Genomic DNA, 19,425 nt, shown 5'->3' on the forward strand with positions numbered 1-19,425 from the left:
CAAGCTATTGCCTATTTGACAAACTGCAACCTTGTTCACACATCATAGTTTGCATCCTGTTACAGCTAGAATCATTAACTCATCCACTTTTTGCAAAAAGTATGCCTTTGGATTAGAATATATCAGGATTTTTTGGTTAAGTTTATGTTTCAGGTCAACTTTTTTCTCTTAAATATCATTGCTTTTGCTTTGAACTTGCAACACTTGTTCACCATCATAACTGCATGACAAAAAGAAGCAGCGATGCCTCGCATTTTGCCAATAATTGATTGCCACTTTTGACTTAGAAAATCATTTTCTGGTTGAGTATTTTTTAGTCAACTTTTTCATAAACTATCAAAGCTATGCTTAATTAAAACTGCAACTAGTTTTTCACATTCATTAAGTGGACGCTTACACAAAAACCTAACTTATCGTTTTTGCAGAATTATGCCCTTTTTAGACTTAAAATCATGGGTTGGCAATCTTATTTCTATTACACAATAAAAAATCAGATAGCTGAACTACCAAGGCGTATCTTGTTCCATGATACGTGCATTCGTGGTAACATCCCATACTTTTGTATTTATGGATGGATTTTATCAAATACTTGCTGAATGTGTACCTGTTCGTAAGATACGTTGTACAGTAGTTGCGCAAGATCCAGTTCTGAGCTCAATGGTGCATGTCACACTTAGACTTAAAGGTCATTTTCATGATAGTGCATTCGTGTCCGGTCCATAATCTTTGTCATCCATGGATGGATTTTCAAAAAACATGGCATGAATGTGTATGACAGTAAGACGACGTGTCGCGCGCAAGACCCAGGTCCGTAGCTCAAAGATCAAGGTCACACTTAGACGTTAAAGGTCATTTTTCATGATAGTGCATTCGTGTCTGGTCCATATCTTTGTCATCCATGGATATGGACCGGACACGCCCATCAATGCGCTATCATAAAATATGACCTTTAACGTCTAGTGTGAATATAACGTTAAAGGTCATATTTCATGATAGCGCATTGATGGGCGTGTCCGGTCCATATCTTTGTCATTCATGCATGGATTTTAAAATTATTCAGCATGAATGTGTACCACAGTAAGACGACGTGTCGCGTGCAAGACCAAGGTCCGTAGGTCAAAGGTCCTAAACTCTAACATCGGCCATAACTATTCATTCAAAGTGCCATCGGGGGCATGTGTCATCTTATGGAGACAGCTATTGTTTTTCGAGGCTATACTCCATAAAGACTGCAAACATCTGAATGACTTCCCCTTATTTGTGACAAATGTACCAGTGGGGGTCACACCCTGTGTCCTACAGACACATTCTAGTTTTTCTGTCATATCTTTGTTACTATTGCTTATATCTTACTTTAACTTTACATAAACATTGTCCAGTCTGCAAACAAAGTATGTGTAGGGGTTGAGCCCATTATACCCAAAGTCAAGGTCACCAAGGTGTTATACTTAGGTTATTTTTAAGGTTAAAGTTTTTCAGCCACCTTTGTTTTTCTGTCATAACTTTGTTTCTTTTGTTTATATCTTACTGTAAGTTCTCACAAACATTATCCAGCATACAAACATAGTATATGCAGGGGCTGGGCCCATTATACCCAAGGTCAAGGTCACAAAGGAGTTATACTTGGAATTATTTTCATGTTAAATTTTTTCGAAAGCTTTATTAATAGACATATCTTTGATACTTTAAAAGATGATGACTTGAAATTAAAACTATTTGTTTATAGTCATCATCTGCATGTGTGGTGGCATACCCCATAACTCTAATTGTATTTTTGACAGAATTATGCCTCTTTTATACTTAAACTTTTTTTGCAATCTTTGATTTCTGGATGTAACTTTAATGCAATATAAGATAAAGACTTGAAACTTAAAATGTATCTTTATCACCATCATCTGCATGTGTGGTAACAATCCCCATAACTCTGATTTGTATTTTTGACCAAATTATGCCCCTTTTATACTTAAATTCTTCTAATTAACTTTGTTTTCTGGACATATCTTTAGTACTATGTAAGATAATGACTTGAAACTGAAAATACATCTTTGCAATCATCATCTGCATTTGTTGCAACAATACTAATGACTCTAATTATCCCCCTTGGTGTATCTTTCTTTTATAGTGGATATACTGTCAATCCCCGAATAGTGGAGCGCGCTGTCTTATGGACAGTCCTTGTTATCAACATTCCAACCTAAGAGAGCAGTCCCCTTTAAAGCTCAATATAATGAAAACTATCAAAGGTATTCACCTGAAACTGAAACTACTTCTTTATTATCCACATCACTACAAAGGAAAGCAGTTATGTTTTACTAACAAAACATGTTCTTATTGACAAGCACTAAAATAGTCGAGCGCATTGTCATCTGACAGCTCTTGTTTAATAGTTTTGTTAATTTTCTTAATGTCCTGATCTTAACTGATAACCAGAACACATGTTCAGCATATATATTTATAAATATAGGCTTTTTGCACCTGTGCTGATCAATTGACTCTCTTAAATTTGGGGGTCAAATTTTTCTGACCATTTTTTATGAAGAATTACCATCTGTTGGAGTATTAAACAGTATACTCATCAACTGAGAATGTTTTGTTCAAACACTCCCCAAGTGTCATCAGTGAATAGCCCGTCTCCTCCACCAAAGCCTGACGTACATCCTACGGCTCAACCTCAACAGTCACAGGAGGAAAGATCTCAAAAGTAGGATAAGAAGAAGATGACACCATTACCTCAGGCTTGGCAAGGCTGTTTCAAGGACTCCTAAATCTCACCTACACATTGCTTGTTAGAGGCTCTGTTTCCCTGCTACTCTACATCAACTAGTTCATTATATGGGTCAAGGAAGCTAACAGTCAATATTGGCAGCTACTCGGCAACAAAGATGGGGTCTGGCTGCTCTTACACTATCAAGAGCTGGTCTGTGGTTCTTAGTAGAACATAATATGAAGACATGATGGCTTACCCACAGATGCAGAGCAGAGCGTGTCTCCTCCACCAAAACCTGACCTAAATCTGCGACTCAACCTCAACAGTCACAGGAGGAAAGGTCTCAACAGTAGGATAAGAAGAAGATGACACCATTAACTCAGGCTTAGCAAGGCTGTTTCAAGGCCTCCTAAATCTCACATACACCTTCTTGCTTGTTAGAGGCCCTGTTTCCCTTCGACTCAACATCAACTAGTTCGTTATATGGGCCAAAGAAGCTTACAGTCAATATTGGCAGCTACCCAGCAGCAAAGATGGGACCTGGTTGCTCTAACATTATCAAGAGCTGGTCCGTGGTTCTTGGTAGAACACAATCTGAAGACATGATAGCTTACTCACAGATGGGAAAGCAGAGCCTGTCTCCTCCACCAAAACCTGACCTAAATCCTGTGACTCAACCTCAACAGTCACAGGAGGAAAGATCTCAACAGTAAGATAAGAAGAAGATGACACCATTACCTTAGGCTTGGCAAGACTGTTCCAAGGACTCCTAAATCTCACCTGCACCTTGCTTGTTAGAGGCCGTGTTTCCCTCCTACTCAACATCAACTAGTTCGTATTATGGGCCAAGGAAGCTAACGGTCAATATTGGCAGCTACCCAGCAACAAAGACGGGATCTGGTTGCTCTTACTCTATCAAGAGCTGGTCAGTGGTTATTGGTAGAACATAATCTGAAGACATGATGGCTTACCCACAGATGGGAGAGCAGAGCCTGTCTCCTCCGCCAAAACCTGACCTAAATCCTGCGACTCAACCTCAACAGTTACAGGAGGAAAGGCCTCAACAGTAGGATAAGAAGAAGGTGACACCATTACCTCAGGCTTGGCAAGACTGTTCCAAGGACTCCTAAATCTCACCTACACCTTGCTTGTTAGAGGCCGTGTTTCCCTCCTACTCAACATCAACTAGTTCGTATTATGGGCCAAGGAAGCTAACGGTCAATATTGGCAGCTACCCAGCAACAAAGACGGGATCTGGTTGCTCTTACACTATCAAGAGCTGGTCAGTGGTTATTGGTAGAACATAATCTGAAGACATGATGGCTTACCCACAGATGGGAGAGCAGAGCCTGTCTCCTCCGCCAAAACCTGACCTAAATCCTGCGACTCAACCTCAACAGTTACAGGAGGAAAGGCCTCAACAGTAGGATAAGAAGAAGGTGACACCATTACCTCAGGCTTGGCAAGGCTGTTCCAAGGACTTCTAAATCTCACCTACACCTTGCTTGTTAGAGTCTCTGTTTCCCTTCTACTCAACATCAACTAGTTCGTTATATGGGCCAAGAAAGCTAACAGTCAATATTGGCAGCTACTCGGCAACAAAGATGGGATCTGGTTGCTCTTACACCATCAAGAGCTGGTCTGTGGTTCTTAGTAGAACATAATCTGAAGACATGATGGTTAAGACACAGATGGGAAAGCAGAGCCTGTCTCCTCCACCAAAACCTGACCTGCATCCTGCGATTCAACCTCAGCAGCCTGTCATTAATTGCTTTCCTGACTTAAGTCCACTTCCCAAGTGTCCGCTGTTTCCACAAACCCATCACCAGCAGTGAACAGGGTTGTTACATTCTTGCATGATCTTGGCAGTACAACTATCTGTTTAAAGCCATCCTGTAACATACGCACAACAGCTAAATCACTGCACTGGTAGTATCTTCTCAATTCTTCTGAAGCGTCTGCCTCAAAAATTCCGAATAAACAAATAAAAAAATCCACATTATAAAAGTTTTAAATGGAGATCAAAAAGAATTTTTTATGTCCCCTTCGAAGGAGCCGTATATTGTTTTGCAGTCTGTCTGTCGGTCGGTTGGCCAGTATATAGACCAATACATTTCTGGAAGATAACTCAAGAACACATTGGCCTACGATTATGAAAGTTGATATGGTGATTGGTCATAACCGGCAGATGACCCCTATTGATTTTGAGTTCTGTATGTCAAAGGTCAAGGTCACAGTGACCCTGAATAGTAAAACAGTTTCCGGATGATAACTCAAGAACACTTGGGCCTAGGGTCATGAAAGTTAATAGGGAGGTTGGTCATGACCAGTGGATTGATTTTGACATCAGTAGGTCAAAGGTCAAGGTCACAGTGACACAGAACAGTTAAATGGTTTCCAGAACGCTTGGACCTAGGATCATGAAAGTTGATAGGGAGGTTGTTCATGATCAGCAGAGGTCACTAGGTCAGATGTCATGGTCACAGTGACCAGGGACAGTGTAACAGTTTCCGGATGATAACTCAAGAACGTCTGGGCCTAGGATCACGAAAGTTGATAAGGTGGTTGGTCATGACCAGCAGATGACCCTATTGATTTTGAGGTCAGTAGGCCAAAGGTCAAGGACACAGTGATCCAGAACAATAAAACAGTTTCCAGGCGATAACAAAATATTATAGGGAGGTTGAACATGACAGCAGATGACCCCTACTGATTTTGAGGTCAGTAGACCAAAGGTCAAGGTCACAGTGACACTGGGAACAGTTAAAATGTGTTCGGACAATAACTTGAGAATGCTTGGACCTAGGATAACTAAACTTAACAGGGAGGTTTATTATGACCAGCAGATGACCTGTATTGATTTTGAGGTCAAAGGTCAAGGTCACTTTGACCAAAAACAGTAGGACTTTTGTGCACAGTGACCTAATAATTTCTGTTCCTTTTGCAATTACTGAATGCATCAAGGGGGCATTTCTTGTTCTGTGAGCTCTTGTTTTAATAGCCTTATTATTTTCTAATATCCTCATCTTGACTGATAACCAGAACACACCTTCAGCACATATATACAAAATGTAGGTATTTTGTACCTAGGCTGATCCCGTGACCCTCTTAAATTTGGGATTCGCATTTTCATTATACAGCATATGCAATGCGATTTACTTCAAATACGTATTTTGTTTTCAAGGCATTTTAGGAACAGTAAAACGGTTTCCAAAAGATAACTCAAGAGTGCTTGGGCCTAGGATCAGGAAAATTGATAGGGAGGTTGGTCATGACTAGTAGATGACCCATAATGATTTTGAAGTCATTAAGACAAAGGTCAAGGTAACAGTAACCCGGAACAGTTAAACCATTTCCAGTCAGTTGTGGACATATTACTTTAGGCATCACTCAGTGAAATATCTTGCTATGTAAAAAAAGCTGAGTTTTTGAATTATCATTCACTATGGTGTAAATAAATGCTGTATTTGCTTATAAATGACTTAATGTTTTGTACAAGTGTATGTGAGCATAATTTGCTGACTATCCTGTCTTAGGTCCCCATCTTGTTCTTCTTCTCTTGGGTTCTGAATTAAAAAAATTTATATTGTCAAGTTTGTGCTATAACCACAAGCAGTGTACACTCTTCCAGGTATGAAAGCTTCGATATTTTTCACTTGTCTAGGGACAACTGGGACTTAAAAATCCTGTTTTGCAGATGTCTGTTGTTCGGTCGGTTGGTCAGTATGTAGACCAATCCATTTCCAGATGATATTTTGAGGTCAAAGGTCTGTCACATTGAACCAGAACATTAGAATATTTGTTTACAGTGAGCAAATAATTTCTGTTTCTTGTGCAATTACTGAATGCATCAATGGGGGCATTTTGTGTTCTACGAGCTCTTGTTGTTATTGGTGGTGTTGTTTTTATTATCATCATCATTATTATTGTTATTTATGATATTGTTATAAAGAAAATGAAAACTTGCTAAGTATCACAAATATATACAAAAGAAGAAATTAATTTACAGTTAGTGTAGGATGCGTGCTGATCTTGAAAGCACACATCTAACCATTTAATGTAAGGTTGTGGGTCCTAAATATCTCCAATGCTGCCTGGCATCACATCATATTGTGTCGTAACACAACTTTCAAGGTTTTCTTTTCTAGCCAGTCTGCCTCCAATGTGTCCACCATTTCAACAAGCCCATTTTCAGCAGTAGCCAGCATCATATCGTTCTCACATGACCTTGGTAAAACACAATCTGAGGTAATGCGTCTCTTAACATACACTTACCAGCTACATTACTGCACTGGCAATAACTAAGTAAAGATATCTTCATCAGCAACAAATGACTTGCCGTAGTTCTGTATCACAAAAATATCAATAGCATATTTATTACGGGTAGAAATAGTCACAGTACAAATGGTACTGTTCGTTTTCGTAAACATCATATTTGTAAACATAAAAGATTGCGTTTTGTAACCTAAACTCGGAGGGTTCCATCTTTTAGTGTGTCTTGTATAAGAATAACCTGAGATCAAGCTAAAAGTATTTTTAGCTCACCTGTCACGTAGTGACAAGGTGAGCTTTTGTGACCGCTTGATGTCCGTCGTGCGTAGTACGTCGTCCGTCAACAATTTTTTAAAAAATCTTCTTGAAAACCACTGGGCAGAATTACACCAGACTTCACAGGAATGATCCTTGGGTGGCCCCCTTTCAAAATTGTTCAAAGAATTGAATTCCATGCAGAACTCTCCGAAAGGAAAAACTTTAAAAATCTTCTTCTTAAAAACCAGAAGCCCTAGAGCTTAGATATTTGGTGTGAAGCATTGCCTAGTGGACTTCTATAATTGTTTTCTTTAATCGTACCTCTAGATCTTGGAGAGCTTTCTGCAGGCCCTGTTGTTGAACATAGTCACTGCTTGAAGACTGTATTTGATTAACAGCTCTTACAGTTTCTGAGTCGTAATCTACTCTCCTTTTTTGCCTATCAGGTTTCGACTTACCATGCATAGCTACATGAATTTGTTGGTACCTTCTTACCATTTGAATAGCTTGATGTACCGTTCCTGGAGCTTGATTACAAACATATTCTCCAGCATCTTTATCCATCATGCCTTGGCAGAATTTGTAAACCCTCTGAACCCTTTCTCTACCTTTACATTAAACCCATCTGCACCAGGGACCACCATTTCATACCTATATCTAAAAAAATATCAAGGGGGTGATCTCTCTGACCCCATTAACAGAAGGGAGGTATCCCATCAAGCCCCTCAAAGTTATAACCCAAAAACTTCCATTTTATACCTATAATATTTCAAAAAATGTCCAGAGGGAGACTCCCCTGACCCTCTGGAGGTGAGGACCCTCTCCACACCTGAAAATTTAGACAAAAAGAATGCACCAGAGGCTGCCATTTCATACATATATTTCAACATTTTCCAGGAACAGACCATACTGACATTCAAATTTCACATCAGGTGTGTGGCATCATTTTTGACGTTAGTTTCATGCGACTGTTTTGTTGTGTTTATGACATTTTCAGTTTTACTCTAGAACTATCTAAAGAGCAAAAGGACATCCGACATTATGCTAGGGATTTTGCCCTAAGTTCAATGCTATTTCTTGACTTCAGTAGCTGATAGTTTTATATAACAGCTTCAAATACTGATAAATAAGTTATATTCCTATCAAACTGTCACAAAAAATAGTTTTATATTATATTCGTTTTCTTGAAATTCGAACAGTTTGTAACTAAGGGTCATATTTTTGAAAAATTTTAAATGTGTATTTTTAGTTAAAATAAGCATTGGTATTTAAGGTATGTCTACTATGAAATATTTTGACACAATAAATAAACTGATACCATAGAGGTTATCAGTTTTATTGACATTTTTCAAAATAAACGAAACGGAAAAAATAAGAGTGGAACAAAACATTTGGTCCCTAACTGTACTTCAAGTTATTTCCACCCGAGTGCCCATGATAACACTGATGCATTGATCATATCCTATTGTTTGTTTTCTATACATCAATTGCTATACTGTATTTATACACATGTACAATACTGACCGGTCATTATGTGGAGGATTATTATTGAATACATGCAGTTGTGTAGCTGGCCATACATTGGCGTACTTGGCCTTTTTCAGTTGAAACGGAGGGGTGCAGGAGACTGCCTATTCCACTACGGGTTCAGGGATGCCTTACTTTTAGCATTTTATATCAGTGGAACTTCACTAGCTAGTATCAACCTTATTTATATAGATATCCTTGGGGTGTCTGTGTTAGTTCTTTGAGGTCCTTACTAGTATTTCGGTTGGCTTCGAAATAAGTTTCAGATGTGTGAGCGAATTGATGTTAATTCTGGGTGTGTCAGTGTTAGTTATGGGCGAGTCTGTATTAGTTCTATGGGTGTCAGTGTTAGTTCCGGAAGCAATTAGGTTAGTTAATGTGATGGTGTCTGGTGTAGTTTTTGTTAGGGTATAGGATGCTGGATCAAATAAAAACAAATGTTGCTCTTAAAATGCATTCTATGTTCGCTTCAACTGTGTCCTATAAAAGGTAAAAAAATTGCACCTAAGTGGCACTATTCCCATAAAAGTTCGTCTGTATTTCTTTGTATACTTTACGTAGAAGACACATATGTAATATGTCGAAGCCACTTGCTTGGTTCTTGACTTATGACAGATGCAGTTGTCTCAATCCTGATAACACTCAATCGATGGACTTAGACTGTCAAGAGGTAACAGATCTGATTGCAAAATTCATAACATATAATTATAAAGATCTGTCTGCTTTCTAGCTTCACTTTCTATGTTCCCTATTTATTGTACCCCCCGACAACAAAGTTGTAAGGGGGGGTATACTGGTTTCAGGTTGTCTGTCTGTCCGTCTGTCTGTCTGTCCGTCTGTCCGTAGACGTAATCTTGTGCGCACCATCTCTCCTTATCCCCTTGACAGAATTTAATGAAACTTCACACAAGTGATCAGTACCAACAGTAGTTGTGCATGGGGCATGTTAGGTTCTTTTAGAAAAAAAATTTGCAGAGTTATGGGGCTTTGTTTTTTTGTTACTATACTATATACATAGACACAATCTTGTGCGCACCATCTCTCCTCATCCCCTTGACACAGTTTAATGAAACTTCACACAAGTGATCAGTACCAACAGTAGTTGTGCAATGGGCATGTAAGTTTCTTTTAGAAAAAAAATTTGCTGACTTATGGGACTTTGTTTTTTTGTTACTATACTATATACATAGACACAATCTTGTGCGCACCATCTCTCCTCATCCCCTTGACACAATTTAATGAAACTTCACACAAGTGATCAGTAACAACAGTAGTTGTGCATGGGGCATGTTAGGTTCTTTCAGAAAAAAAATTTGCAGAGTTATGGGACTTTGTTTTTTGTTACTATACTATATACATAGACACAATCTTGTGCGCACCATCTCTCCTCATCCCCTTGACACAATTTAATGAAACTTCACACAAGTGATCAGTAACAACAGTAGTTGTGCACGGGGCATGTTAGGTTCTTTCAGCGACAAAAATTGCAGAGTTATGGGACTTTGTTTCTTGTTAACGTACTAGATAAATATTCTGCATAGTTATGGGACTTTGTTTTTTGTTACTATACTGTATACATACAGTCTATATACATACAGTCCACATAATTATGCAATCTTGTGTGCGTCAAATTGCAATGTACTATGTCAGTGCATGCAGGGGGTACATTCATCACCTTTAGTGATAGCTCTAGTTTAGTTTAGTGTTTTCTGTGCTTGAAATATTTACAAAAATGAATAAACTGTGTATATATGTAAGGTTTAGGAAACACACGCAATGTCAAATATTTATGTTAAAATTTATTTGCTGACACCCTGTACGTAGTTTTTTTTCAATTTTAAACACTTTCCCACCCGTGACGAAGTGTCATTTTTGCAGCATACGTATATAATAATTATTTACAAAGGCATGTGAACTATTTTGTTGCGTCACTGGTGGGAAAGATGTTTAAAACGTAAAAATGATTTATGTTCATATTTTAATAGAAAAGAGAATGAGAAATGTCTACAAAGTCTTCTTTTTTGTTCATAAACTTGTAAAATGAAGTCGCATTTATCAAGAAATGGTCTTCAACTATCATAACTATGCAATTTCAGAAGTCTATCCCTATGTCAAGTTTTCCTTAATCGGATAGGCAATCTGAATAGGAAAATGTCCGAGGTCCAAAAATACCACTGATAATTGTTTGGTGTAGATTTTTATGTTATAAAAAAGACTTAGACTTGTATTGAGAAGCATACAGAATAAGTATTGTGCTCCTGGGGTGTGCATTATTTATGCTGCAGAACCGGTGCATATTTCTTGATGAAAATTAAATAACATAGAAATATTCAAATACCTTAGACCTTAAAGGCTCATAATGCCTATATTCTATAAAATATGCAAAAAGTTTGTACTTTAAAGGCATTCAGTGTCTACATACTGTAAAATATTCAAGTACCTTGGATCAGTCAAGCTCTTATTGTCTGTTTGCTGTAAAATACTGAAATAACTTTGACCATAAAAGCTCTCAGTGCTTACATTCAGTAAAATATGCAAATACTTTGACTAGTCAAGCTCTTATTGTCTGTTTACTGTAAAATACTGAAATAACTTCGACTATAAAGGCTCTCAGTGCCTATATTCAGTAAAATATTCAAGTACTGTACCTTTGACCAGTCAAGCTCTTATTGTTACTTTACTGTAAAATACTGAAATATTACTTTCACCTTAAAGGCTCTCAGTGCCTATACTCAGTAAAATATGCAAATATCTTGGACCAAGTCAAGTTCTTATTGTCTACTTACTGTGAAATACTTTTAAATAATTTAAAATGTGTTTTTGTAGTAGTACATTTTTATTTCTACATATAATTTGATTTTTGCAAGTAAAACAAGTCAATGAAAGTACAGAAAAAGATAAATGGATAGGTTTAAAAATAATGAATTAATAGTCTTTTGAATAAACATCTCTGTTATGAAATATCTCCAAAAAATATTTGTTATGTTTTAGTTACGACCTTGTTGCACTAAGTTTTTGATGAAATTTCCAGATGTTTCAGCGCAACAAGGTCGTAACTGGAAAACTTTCAAATAACTCCTCAGTGAACATTTTTTCTCATAGTATTGTAGTTATTACTGTTATTTGATAAAAATAATATAGATTGTATTGGTTTTCATTACATCATTTGAAAAAGAGAAATATTTTTTGCTTCTGTAAAGTTTTCAAAAACTGAGTTATGTCCGTGTTGCACTGACCCATCGACTTGAGTTTTAAAAATTGTCTGCATTCAATTTTAACATGTTTGAATTCATCCATGAGATGATTTCTTTTAGGCATTGTTCAACTCACTTGATAATGGCTGCCTTTGATGCTTAGTCATCTGGTTTAAACAAGTTGGGAGTCATCTGCTTAAAAATGGTGGTTTACACTGTGGTTTTTAAAGATGGACCGGACTAGCTTTGTGTACATTGTGTAAAATTTTGCACCTAGAGCAGGTCCTTGAGGAACACTGAATTTCATAAGGACTGGTTTGGAGAGTTTGTCGTTGATGCATACTGTTTGGTAGCGGTCTGTTAGATATGATGCTACCCATTGAAGTGGTTTATCGACGAATCCAAAGTTAGATTCGAGTCTATGATGATGGGTGTTATGGTCAGTGGTGTGGAATGCAGCTGACAGGTCCAATATCACAAGTACTGTGACGTCACCTTTGTCTAGGGATTGGAGAATGTTGTTCTGAATTTTTAACAATGTGGTTTCAGTTGAATGAATGCTGACTGGTTTATTTCATGTAATTGATTGTACGTTTGTCAAATATTCCTCAATTCTTCTGTGTACCACTTTTTTGAGGATTTTTGAGAGGTATAGCAGATTGGAAATGGGTCTGTAATTCTTGAGTGTGTTTTGGTCAAGACTTGGCTATTTTAACAATGGTCTTATATATTCATGATGTTTTAAATGATTTTGGGATGATTGCATTTTGTAGAGAGATGTTAACAATTTTCGTCCATATTGGGAGAAGTTAGTTTATACACAATTTCAAGAGCCATGTAGGAAGAGGGTCTAGTTCACATGACTTGCTAGCCTTCTATTGAACAAGCTTTTTAACCTCCTTCTCTGTTGCTGGATTGAAACTCTCCAAACATGCAGTATCATAAAGTTCTATGCTTTTATGTAATTACTCATATTCACAATGTTGAAAAAAAATAAACACAGATACATATATACAACTGACAGCAGTAATAATTGAAGCAACCTACTCGGTCATTCAGCAAAGCATTTTCTTCTAAACATTTTTGATGTGTAAAATGTAACATATCTTTAATCGGAAATGAAGTAATCACACAACTGTCTGGTCCCAAGACTATTCAACAGCTTGTTACAGGCATTCCATTGCATATTCCTACGAAAAACACAAAGTTCTTTTCTAGCACTATTCTGCCGTTTTGGCACTTTTCTTTTGTGTCGCCTTAAATATAAGTAATTCTTGTGACATTTTCTGCCACAACAGCAGACGAAAAGCAGGACTTTCCTCTCTTAAAAATTACATGATTGTAATATATGTGTTTATTTATAAAATACATCTTGTTGGTTGTAAGAGAGTTATGAGCAAAATGGAACTGGACCTTGAAATTTCTTTTAATAAGCCCCTGGTGTTTCTGCAGAAAACTTATAGATTAAAGATATACAGAAAGCCCCACAAAAATATGTACAGCATGGATGAAAACTTGTACAGAAAAAATGCATGTGAAAAACTCATATTGAATTATATTTGGAAATCTACTTTCTTCGACTCAATAATATATACCGGTATATAAAAATAATAATTTTAATAATTTTTACAACACACACACAAAGCCATTCTTAGATTAGAATTATAGGCGGCTATAAAAGTGATAAACTGTAGCATCATGCATAAATACATGTAATAGTAATTTATATTCTTTTCCACTCTTGCAATTTATATGATTATAATAATATGTGATCATTTATGATAGACATTTTCCCTGTAACAGTAATTTGTATTCTTACAAAATAGTACATTTATAATTTATATTCTTACAAAGTAGTACATTCTGACAACTTTTTGATGTACTTTTAATAGTCTTAACTTTAAAAAGCTGCGAGTAGACCTATTGTATTATTTCAAGTCAATATTCAACACCCCCACCCCACCACACAGAGTAAATCACACAACCTCGCCCAATTTACTGACCCATTGAATCCGAACAATGTGACACATTCACACTTTTAGTGAACTGTTTTCTTTACTGACTGTGAATGACTCAATGTTGACAGTAACTGCTGATGTTGTTGCAGACGGGTAGTTGATGTTGATATTGATGTGCTTGCTGTCTTTTGTGAGCTGATTTTCTTTCTTCCGGTTTTTAAAGAGGATAATTTTCTCCTTAGCTTTTTAACCTGTGCAACAGTTAAGAAGTCATTATTAAAGTGTCCACGACAGAGCGCCTGAAACAATTGCTGGTCATTGAACAATATATTGCAAAATTATGGGACACAATGTAAGCCCACACAACTGAAGATGTTTTGCTAATTTAGACTTAGTAGTGTCCTTGCCACAACGTTCACAATACATCTTTTCTCTTTCGCATGATGGATTCGTTGCATATTGCTCATAAAACTCTTGTCACAATTTGGGAACTTATACGACTTCTTTTTGCACTTTCCTACATTTTCGTGTCTGTCAGGATTACCACTTCTGAAAAAATGTTTGCCACAATCATTTCTGAACTTATGTTTCGCTTTGCTTTTAGGGGAATTGCTACTAAGAGCATCATTTAAACTTTTAAAACCAGCCCTAAAATCTTGCATGGAAGGCAAAAATCCAACGTTTTTGCCAGTAAATAAATAGGAATGGATGTAATCGTCAGCTTCCGCATTCTTTCTACAAGGATCCATTCCGAGTTATATTTAATTAGAAGTACCCACATTGTATACACACACACACATATATATATATGTACTGTATACAAGATATTTTTTGAACCAATAAACGACCAGTGTTTGCCCTAGAATACAGGATTAATTACTGTCTTTAATATGCATATGACCACCCTATTATCTGTCAGTATTATGAAAACTGCAAAATTATTTGCTCTGCAATTTTCGGTAGCTAGCGCAAAGACAATTGCTATTTAAAATATAACTTACATTTATTCAGAAATGAAGTAATCACACAACCGTCTGGTCCCACAACTATTCAACAACTTGTTACAGGCATTCCATTGCATATTCCTACAAAAAACACAAAGTTCTTTTCTAACACTATTCTTCCGTTTTGGCACTTTTCTTTTGTGTCGCTGTAAAAATAAGTAATTCTTGTTAGATGAAAAGTGGGATTTTCCTCTCTTAAAAATTACATGATTGTAATATATGTATTTGTCAACTTGTTACAGGCATTCCATTGCATATTCCTACAAAAAACTCAAAGTTCTTTTCTAACACTATTCTACCGTTTTGGCACTTTTCTTTTGTGTCGCTGTAAAAATATGTAATTCTTGTTAGATGAAAAGCGGGATTTTCCTCGCTTAAAAATTACATGATTGTAATATATGTATTTTGTCAACTTGTTACAGGCATTCCATTGCATATTCCTACAAAAAATGCAAAGTTCTTTTCTAACACTAGTCTGCCGTTTTGGCACTTTTCTTTTTTGTCGCCGTAAAAATAAGTAATTCTTGTTAGACGAAAAGCGGGACGACATCTCAAGACTAGTGAAGAACTCCTGCTGTTTCCTTTAAAAATCGGAATACACTATCCGTAGAACTGTTTGAAATACGCAAGAAACTGATAATTCACGCATTCTTCAGTCACGAATTATTAATTTCCCATTCAACATGGAGTAAACTTGATCTCGTTTTCTTGAATTTGTTGACTGAATTAACAGTACGGGGATTAAACTTACATCATGGGTTTGATAACATCTTTTTTATCAGGGAAGTAACTGAATAACACTAACTTCTAATTCCCATATCGAGAGCCAAATGGACTGATAACTTCGATTAACTTTGATAAGGCTACATAAATGTAAATAAATTCATTTTCTTGTGATGAATAATTATGCTGTTTTTTTCTTCACAATTTTACATTGCAGATGAATTTGGACGATAGTTTTGTTGTAGATCTTGGTTGGACAACTTGCATACATTATAGTCATTGTTTAAGTAATTCTTTAGTCAGTATCTCCAGAACAAAGGTTGTTCAGTATGATTTCTTATAAATTTTGACTGTTTGTGACAATGACAAATACTTAGCAATTTCAAGGATTATGTCCCCTCTTAGCATTTCTAATGATGGAAATCTACATGTAATTTGTATACTGTATTGCCATTGTCTTTGATAGATACAGGGGATGTAAGATCTATAATTGTAGGTGACTTTAATTTAATGACCATGGGTGAACTTGTTTGCTGCTCCCAAGGTACGGTTGATAACTTTATGGCTCTCAGCCAGCCATTTGTTTGCCATCCTGGTTGCATAGGGAGTTGAGATTTTGGTTTCAAGAAAGAAACGTCAGAAATTCTAATTTTTCAACTGGCATAACAATTCCAGTAAGAAGGCATAATTATGTTAAATGCATTTGTTCTGCTACATCATAACATGTATTTGATTTATTTTAATATGACTTATTTAACTAGTAGAAAGGAAGATTTCCCCAATTTCTTTATAGAGATTGTGAAACATGCAGCCATGAAATAGAAAAATGAAAACGAATTTCAGCCCTGTTTAAATACATGGTACTTTCACTTTGGGAAACAGTGTATAATTTCCAATATGCACATATTCCAGTCTAGTCAGACAGTATGTAACATACCCTACATGCAACACAATCAGCTAGGTTTGAAAAGTGAATGCCAGCATTTGATTTTTTTTTGTGGTCACATGTTTTGGAAATCATGAATCAAGTGTTTGCAAGAGTTATGGTATCTTTCCTGAAGTTATTAGTATTTAGGCTTTCTTGTAAGTCAGGTGTTCAAAATGATTTAGTACTAGCTAATTATAAAAAAGAAAATAATGATAATTAAAAATTGCCATAATAAGTATTAAAGGCACTTGCTACAGTTTTTCCAGACGGGTCGATATTTACCCCAACACCGTGCCAATTTGGTTTCGATGTAGCTCACTGCAGCCTTGGTGCGGTCTTCTGCGCATGCCCGGAAGTGATTATCTAATGTCGCGTACGGCAAATTATTATTCAACTTTACAATATTACACACTGTATTAGATCAATTGCAAACATCATATGAAACAGACAGAGCTAATACAAAACATAACTGAGCCAATATGAGAAAAACAGGGCCAATACGAAAAAACAGGGCCAATACGGAATTCAAACATTTTGATTGGTTCAAAAGAGAGGGCCAATACGGAGAAGCCACTTCCGTTTGATTTTTAAATGACGCCATTTTGTTTTACATCAGAGTTATAGATTACATTTTTTTTTCACATTTTGATAAAAAAAGTCATCCAACATGTTTGAATTTAATAACCAAGTATGACTGAGCGGGATGTACGTCTTCGGAGATTACAACGGTACTTTCGCTTATTCGGTATTGTGTAAAATGCAAGTGTTTCCTGTCAGAAATTCTAGCAGTTGTCAAGGAAAATAATAAGAAAATATGGAAACTCAGATTAATTAAAAGGATGAGACTTATCTTTAACAGACATTTTGATAGTGTGGACTATTTGTGCAATGATAAATAGCGATTCAAGTGCTGGAAAGTGGATGAATAAATTGGCGAACAAGAGTGTCAGTTGTGAACTGCAAACAATTTCGGATAAGAATTAAACGAGGCATGGGACTATATAATATGTGCTTGATTGGTTGTATTATCTTGATCAACACATATGTGTATAATTTTGTGTCTCGTTGCTTGCAGCCTAAAAGGAAACGACTTTTAAAGCAGTTTTTATCACAGTTCAAATGGTATGGTACTCGCTAAAGAAAATAAATAGGAATTCCAAAAAATAAGGTATGTTCTAGTTACTCTTGATTTTGTCGCATTAAAAGTATCTTTCAAAATTATTCTCAAGTACCTACATACAACTCATTCTGTTTTACTGGCGAAAATGATCATGATTTCTAAAATACGTCTAAACTGTAAACAACTTGTCAAAGAATGACACGATCTTTCACCTGAACGTGCATAGCTGTCATAAGGTAACTCACAGAGTTCTTATACTGTTACCCCCAACAGTTGAAAGTTGAATAATAATATTATCATTAATCAAGCGATTTCATATTGGCCTAGTTATTTGTCCTCGGGCAGTTGTATTGGCCCTCGGCCTACGGCCTCGGGCCAATACGACTACCCTTGGACAAATAACAAGGCCAATATGAAATTGCTTGATTAATAACATTATATTATTGTATGTTCGCATGCATTTAATGTACAATATGTTTAATATACTGACTAAATTTAGGGTAAGTATCACCATGGTTACAAAATATATACATTTAAAGTACTTTTAGTTCAAATTGCTTCAGTCCGACATATACTGGAGTCTGTTATTTATTACCAGCGTTCAAACTCTGCATTGAGTCACAGCTGTTTCTAATCCCGTACCGTACCCGTACCGTACATTCGTAAACTACAGGTTTTGTTAAAAAAAGGGCGGAAACTTTCATAGTTCTATGCCATCAAAATGCTTCAGAAACACGTTAAAATCCGCTTATTAAGAAATCTGCCATTTGATAATTTTATGTATATATTTCTAAGTCTAAGTCATTTGCTCAAACACTGAAAGAGTATTTTGTACCAACCTGCATTGTATAAATGCCCGCCACACCCCACCTCGTTGTAATTTGATTTAAGCGAAATCTAATATGGTGACCTATCAATTTTCTTTTTGTTTTAGATTAGGTAGACATAACCAAAGGTATGTGCAGAGTTTGATTAAATTCTATTATGTGAAACTCGATAAAATATAGCAGAAGTACCAACTTAAAACTGACAAAAATATGCAAAAATAGCACTTGGGTCTGCTGAACAAGTATTCCTTTCTTTACAAAATCATGTTCTTTTGATTTCTCTGAGCATGTTTCAAATAGATTTGTTTTCCGTTATAAAAATGCTTTGATAATCAAATTTATGCTGATTATTGTTCTTTACTGAAAGATATTTTAGGATTACAGAAATTTTGAAAAATGTTTAAAATAGCACCATATCTAGGGGCAAATTAAATTGAAACAAAGCTGGTGACCTAGTATTTTTATTTCATTTTTAGCTCATCTGATTTTTTGAAAAAAAAATGATGAGTTATTGTCATCACTTGAGCGGTTGTCGGCGTCTGCGTCGGCGTTGCCTGGTTCAGTTTTATGTTTAGGTCAGCTTTTCTCCTAAACTATCAAAGCTATTGCTTTGAAACTTGGAATACTTGTTCAACATCATAAGCTGACCCTGTATAACAAGAAACTTAACTCCATCTTGATTTTTGCAAGATTTATGGCCCCTTTTGTACTTAGAAAATATCAGATTTCTTGGTTAGGTTTTATGTTTAGGTCAACTTTTCTCCTAAACTATCAAAGCTATTGCTTTGAAACTTGGAATACTTGTTCACCATCATAAGCAGACCCTGTACATCAAGAAACATAACCCCATCTTGCTTTTTGCAAGAATTATTGCCCCTTTTGGACTTAGAAAATCAGTTTTCTTGGT

Source organism: Mercenaria mercenaria, chromosome 9, assembly GCF_021730395.1.
Source record: "Mercenaria mercenaria strain notata chromosome 9, MADL_Memer_1, whole genome shotgun sequence".
Lineage (NCBI taxonomy): Eukaryota > Metazoa > Mollusca > Bivalvia > Venerida > Veneridae > Mercenaria > Mercenaria mercenaria.